Source organism: Anopheles moucheti, assembly GCF_943734755.1.
Source record: "Anopheles moucheti chromosome X unlocalized genomic scaffold, idAnoMoucSN_F20_07 X_unloc_3, whole genome shotgun sequence".
Lineage (NCBI taxonomy): Eukaryota > Metazoa > Arthropoda > Insecta > Diptera > Culicidae > Anopheles > Anopheles moucheti.
In genome coordinates this window covers 653217-660000 of record NW_026453537.1, presented here as the reverse complement: position 1 = coordinate 660000, position 6784 = coordinate 653217, and the positions used below count along the sequence as shown (strand labels likewise).

At 58.9% G+C, this 6784-nt stretch overlaps 1 non-coding gene across 1 annotated transcript; it reads right to left on the bottom strand.

Moving 5' to 3' along the window:
* Positions 1 to 251: 251 nt before the first annotated feature.
* LOC128308276 (5.8S ribosomal RNA) lies at positions 252 to 409 on the bottom strand. The gene has a single exon (XR_008288172.1). It is a non-coding gene; the product is annotated as a 5.8S ribosomal RNA (ribosomal RNA).
* Positions 410 to 6784: the final 6375 nt, after the last annotated feature.

Sequence of the window (6784 nt, the reverse complement as noted above, 5' to 3'; positions counted from 1 at the left end):
GCTCCCAGGTTGTCTTATAGCCGAAGTTCGAACCGTGCGACACGACACGCACCCACTGGGCCAACTGTACCGCCTTACCATTTCAGCGCCCAAGGTCCCCCGCGGAAGGGGTCCGAGCACGCCATGATGCACAGTGCGCCAAACGCGTGTGTTCAAGCCTGCGACACACTCCCGGGCGTGCTGCTCGCCCAGGCGTGCCGCTGGTACGCGGGCGTCCTGTAGTTATGGAATAGTGTGTAACAAGAATTGGTAGGCACTCAAGAATGTGTGCATCGGTCGGGTTTAAACGTCCGATGCGCCATATGCGTTCAACGTGTCGGTGTTCATGTGTCCTGCAGTTCACATTCTGACGCGCATTTAGCTGCGGTCTTCATCGATCCATGAGCCGAGTGATCCCCTGCCTAGGGTTTTGGTATGTTCAACTGTCTCCTATGTTTTCGTTATGCGCTAGGTGCATCTCTCACAACTTAAGTTCCCCGGACAGCGTAACCGTGCACCTCTCGGTTCCTTCGAAGCCGTCCAGGGTGGACAAGGATGACCATTGGTCTTCCTTCCCATTGATCGACGCGCGATGTGGGCGGCATCGGCGCGATCTTGCACAACTTTCGTTCTCTTGATTAGGTTCTCTCTCGCTCGAGGCCAGTGTTTAAATATGTTCTAGTGGGTCTTTACCTTCGCCCATGTGTCACACACTTTACGCGTTCGATGGCTGCCATTGGGAGTGTGCGCACAGGTACGAAGGCCACTGGCCTACGGTCGCGCACGCTCAATATCGTAGTATAGACACACCTCTCTCGCGGGTCTAATTGGCGTGCGCGGCCCCCAAAAGGTAACATAGCAGTTTGTTCTGCTGATACCGTGTTTCTCTATCTCTCTAACCAACTCACACAACAACATATATGTATTGATCGGTAATGATCCTTCCGCAGGTTCACCTACGGAAACCTTGTTACGACTTTTACTTCCTCTAAATCATCAAGTTCGGTCAACTTCGGCCATGCCAGCTGCAGCTCACGAAGGAACCGCGGAAGGTGTGCCTCCAGAGACCTCACTAAATAATCCATCGGTAGTAGCGACGGGCGGTGTGTACAAAGGGCAGGGACGTAATCAGCGCTAGCTAATGACTAGCACTTACTAGAAATTCCAGGTTCATGGGGACCGTTGCAGTCCCCAATCCCAACTAAATGAGCATTTGGGTGATTTCCCGTTCCTCTCGGAATGGGGGCGCCAATTGGCGAGAACACGCTGCTGCTCACATTGTAGCACGCGTGCAGCCCAGAACATCTAAGGGCATCACGGACCTGTTATCGCTCATTCTCACCTTGCTAAACACAAGTTGTCCCGCTAAGCAGGGCAAACGTGGCCGACGACCGCCCGTGAAGGGGCCGCCGGCCTTGACGTCAGGTGCGCCCGGAGGTGCACTGCTGACAGCGTTCTAGTTAGCTTGTTTGAGTCGCGTTCGTTATCGGAATTAACCAGACAAATCATTCCACGAACTAAGAACGGCCATGCACCACTACCCTTAAATTTGAGAAAGAGCTCTCAATCTGTCTTACCTCGATAAGTTCGGACCTGGTAAATTTTCCCGTGTTGAGTCAAATTAAGCCGCAAGCTCCACTTCGTTTTTTTTTTTTGTTAACACTCAGGGATTTATTTGTACAAAGCTTAAAATAAACTTATATCTATCCCTTTTCTCCCCCTCCTGGACCCGTTCCCTAGCGGGGCTTGGGACCAGGAGTATTAAGCGCAAGTGGCATCGCCTTTATTAATTCAATTAATCGTATGGGTCTCCCATCGCATTCGATAATGCCGTTCCTCTATTTACTTTCCACCCCCGAAATTCCCCTCGCTTATCGGCCGGAAGTAGTAGATTCCGTGATAGATGCCAGGGAATCTGCAGATAGCACCTCACGCACCCCCTGGTTGGACGGCTCCCTTCGTGATGTTCGACGTAGCCGCTCCATCTCTCGTCTTCTCACACGCCGCCGGATGATGTCCGCCTCCGAAGGGGCTGTCCGACTCCGCCGGCTTCTACCTCGTGGGACTGGTGGTAGAGTCCCTTCCCTCGCTCGTTGACGATAGACCCGCTGTAGGTAGAGTCTTCGCTCATGTCGCGCTCTCAAGGTACTCGGAGAAGGAGGCAGTCCGCGTCCTCGTGTGGGGATGGGTGGTGGCGCTTCTCCTGCTTCCTCCGCCTGCACCGCCGCCATCAGAATGATCCTCTCACGATCACGTTCAGCTGCTGCCAGTGCGGATGCAAGGCGCACTTCCGCCCGTTCTTCAGCCCTTCGACGACCTCTTCTGTTTCGGCTGGCTCGACCTCGGGTGACTCGGAAGAGGTCCGCCACCCCGTCGACAGACACCTGCTCGCCATCCTGTGCACCAGCGTCGTCTGCTGATGTTATCGCCGGTTGCGATTCGAGATGTGCACGAAGGTTGAGCTGCAGCTCATCCTCGCGCCAGAGCTGCTGTAACACCTTCGTGATTCTGCGAGCAGCTTCCTGGATGTTGTTCCACCGCTCGGGGCTCTCCAGCAACTTCATGCCCATGTTGTCCTCGTTGACCGGGTCGCTGGTGCCGTACCCCAGCAGCTCCACTCGGATGTCCTGGAACACCTCGCACCGGAACAGCACGTGGGCCACCGACTCGACAGACCCCGGGCACCGTGGGCACTCCGCCGATGGGGCAAAACCGCAGACATGGAGGTATTCCCGGAAGAAACCGTGCCCGGTTAACACCTGCGAGAGGTGGAAATCCACCTCTCCATGCCGCCTTCCCATCCACTGGTGCAGGTCCGGGATCAGTCGGTGGGCCCAAACCACGTACCGACTGGCCGTTGATGCTGCGGCCGCCTCGTCCCATGCTCTCTGCCACTCCTGCAGAGTCCTCTGCCGCTCCTCCAGCCGGATGTCCTTGCGGCTGGCACCCGGAGCAGCTAGGAGCCTCCGATGGCACCTTGCGTCCTCTCGCACCAGCAGCCTGAACGGCACAAGGCCTGCTAGCACGACTCCGGTCTCGTATGCCACCGACACGAACGAGCTGGTGACGCCACGTGCCAGGGGCTTCTGCACCTGGGCCAGCTTCCGTCGGCACCACTGCAGATCCGTCGCCTCAGACCACACGGGGGCAGCATACCGGACGATCGACTCCGCCACCGCCGCCAACAACCGACGCTTGGCCACCTGGGGTCCACTGTGGTTTCTCATGACTGAGGTGACCACGCCTACCACGCGGAGGGCTTTGGCCGTCGACAGCTCCACGTGTGGCTTCCACGAAAGGTGGTCGTGGATCTGGACCCCCAGGTACCGGATCGACTGCTTACTGTGGATGATGGTGTCTCCGACGCGGAACGGCACCCTCAGTTCACCTCTCCGCAGGCTGGAGATCATCACGCCCTCGGTCTTCTCCGGAGCGAGCTGCAGGTGATGGTCCTCCATCCAGGCCGCGATCGCGTCCACCGCCTGTTCAGCTACAGATGCCGCCTCCTCTGGTGTGCACCCCTGTGCCAGGACCGCAATATCGTCCGCAAAGCCGATGACGCTGGCCCCTTCGGGGAGCTCGACCCGTAACACGCCGTCATACATAATGTTCCACAGTGTCGGGCCCAGGATGGACCCCTGTGGAACACCTGCAGTCACTCGACGTGTAACGGGCCCGTCTGCGGTGTCATAGACGAGCTCCCTGTCGGTGAAATAGTCCTTCAGGATGTTGCGGATCTGCCTCGGCACGCCCTTGTCCTCGAGCGCAGCAGCGATGCACTGCCAGCTGGCAGTGTTGAATGCGTTGCGCACGTCCAGTGCAACAACCAGGAGGCAGCGCTTGTCCCGGTTGTTTGTCCGTCCGAATGACATCGCGCGACGGCCTGCATCCACCACCAGTTGGATCGCCTGTACAGTCGAACGGCCCTTCCGGAACCCGAACTGGTTTTCCGCCAACCTTGGCGAATCCAAGTCCTCCACGACGTCGTTGATCCGCGTCAGCAGCATCCGCTCATATACCTTTCCCGGGTTGTTCAGCAGCAGGATCGGGCGCGCAGAAGAAGCGAGTCCCGGTGGCTTGCCCGGCTTGGGGACAAGGGCCAGCTTCTGTCTCTTCCATTCATCCGGGAACCGCTCGCTGTCCAAGCATTCCTGGAACATGTCACGAAAGACCTCCGGATGCTTCCGAATGGCGGCAGTCAGAGCGGCATTCGGCACACCGTCCAGACCTGGGGCCTTCCGCGGGTTCAGTGAGCTCGCGATGTCCAGCAGCTCCTGCGTTGAGACGGCCCGAACTGGTTCCTCTTCCCCTCTCTCCAGGACTTGGCTTGACGACGAAGGCCAGTCAACTGGAGGATGCTGGGGGAACAGAGTGGAGACGACGCCCTCCAGAACCGATGGGTCGCGCTCCCTCGCTGTCCAGCTTCCACGGAGGCGGCTTAGCACGTTACGGAACCACTGTCCCGTCTCGTCGTCCGCGAGCCCCTGCAGCATCTCGTCGAAGTGCGTTCTCTTGCTGGTGGTGATAGCTGTCTCCAGGGCGGTCCGCACCTGAAGGAGATCGCTGGCTGCGGCGAGCTGCTCTGCCTCGTTGGTTGCGGCTTCGAAGCGATCCTTAGCGAGGCGGCAGTCCTCACACAAGGCCTCGATCGCTGGCGTCCACCAATAAGCAGGTCGTCCCGAATGGCCTTGCGAAGGGAACACTCGCGCCATGGTTCCATCGCAGGCTTCCGTCAGGACCCTCTCCAAGCTTCCCGCACTTGTAACCCGCTCTGCGAACGATGCTACGTCGAGCGCCACGTCGAAAAGCCGGGCGTCAAACTGACGGGTACGCCATCTCGTGCCGCTTTCTCGCGTAGAAGGACTCTCCTGTCGACGACGATCTGCCGCTGGCCGCTGAAGAAACTCCCCCACAGCAAACCGAATGTACACGTGGTCGCTGTACGAGTACCGGCTCATTATCCTCCATCGATGCTCCGGAAAGGTGTTAGCTCCGGCGATGCTGCGACTGGCGAAGGCAACATCCACCACGCTCGGACGAGCCACTCCGTTGCCCAGGAAGGTTGGGGCGGTGCCGGTGTTTAACACCTCCAGCCCCAAGCTGTCGACGAGCTGGACCACAATCTCGCCCTTTGCGTTGGTGCGGCCGCTACCCCAAGCGCTATGCCACGCGTTAAGGTCCCCTGCCATGACGACGTGCGAGTGACCTCTCGCTACCACTTCGATGCGCTGCATGATCTCCTCGAACTCTGGAACACCCGCTGAAGGCGACACATAGCAGCAAATAAACAGGACGCCGTTGATCCGGGCAGCCGCGATCCCAGACTGCGTCACGGAGACCACCTGCTGAACCGGATAAGACTCGCTGCTGGCTATGATGGCCACCTTCCCGTCCCTGTCCGCCACCCAGTTCCCGTTGTTCCTGGGAACACTATGCAGCTCCACCATTAAGCAGACGTCCGCCCGCTCCGTCCTCATCGTGTTGAGCGCAAGATCTTGTGCGCTCCTGCTGCGGTTCACGTTAATCTGGAGCACATCCATCTAGTTAGAGGGCTGTGCACCACAAGCTGCAGCACCGATGCGATGGGCACCGCCGCACAGCATACACTTGATGTCATTGGTGCAACCCGACGCCTTGTGGTTGTGGTCGCCGCATCGTATACAACACTTAGACCGGTCGTCCCCAGTACATCTTGCGGCGATGTGCCCCCGCTCCAAACACCGGAAGCACCGAGCCAGCTGACCCGACACTTTTGGGGCTTCGTGCACCGCACAATACGTGTAGCCCAGCTCCAGCCGTCGGTCCTTGACGAGATCGGCTTCTGCTCGTGGGAGGCGCACGCGGGCCCGCTTCGTCATATCACGACGCTCCCAAAGGTTCACGGTAGCTACCGACGACTGCTTGCCCAGAGAGGTCATGATCGCCTTTTTGATAGCTTCTTCGTCGACCATGTTATCAATCCCGGTCAGGACGACCTCAGCCATCTCGGTCCTGACGGATGCAGATCCAGTCTCCCCGATGACTTCCTGAATGATGTCCTTCAGCGCGGCACTATCAACGTCGCGGCTCAACGGCAGCAGAAGGTGGTCTTTTGGCGTTCTTCTGCCAACACCAATTTGCCGCTGGAAATCAGCTATCCGCGGACTGGTCCGGAGCTTCACGTACATATCCTTGTAGGACACTCCTGGGGCAGGCACAACGACGATTTCATCTGGACGTTTCCGTCTCGGGCGCCGCTTCTCCTGCTGTTGTTGCATGTTCATCCACTGCTGCTGCTGGTATGCTGGCTGCTGCTTACTCTGCTTCCGCAGCAACTGGCCCTGCAAACGCCACTGTTGTTGCTGGGGCTGCCCAGCCGAACGCTGTCCGCTCTGATGTTGCTGCGGACGTTGCTGCTGTTGCCGCTGCGGCTGCTGCCGTTGCTGGAGCTGCGGCCACTGCTGCTGATGCTGCTGAGCCGGCTGCTGGCGTGCCGGCTTACGGCGCACCACCTCGGCCCAGGAGCCGCCTTCCTGGTCCGGAGACGGCACCACCGTAGCCGTCACCGCACCCTCTCGCTGTTGTGCCAGCTGCTGCTGCTGCTGCTGCTGCTGTTGCTGCTGCGATTGCGCAACAACCAGTTGCGTAAGAAGCCCAGAGACCATCTCCCGCTCCTTACGGTTCTCCTCTCGCAGATGGAGCACCTCCTGGCGATGGCACTCCTGCATCGCCGCGAGGTCTTTCCTATATTGCTCAGCCTGCTCCGTCAGCTGAACACGGAGGAGAGATAGCTCGTCCTCCAGACGCTCGATGAGCCTCTCCATCG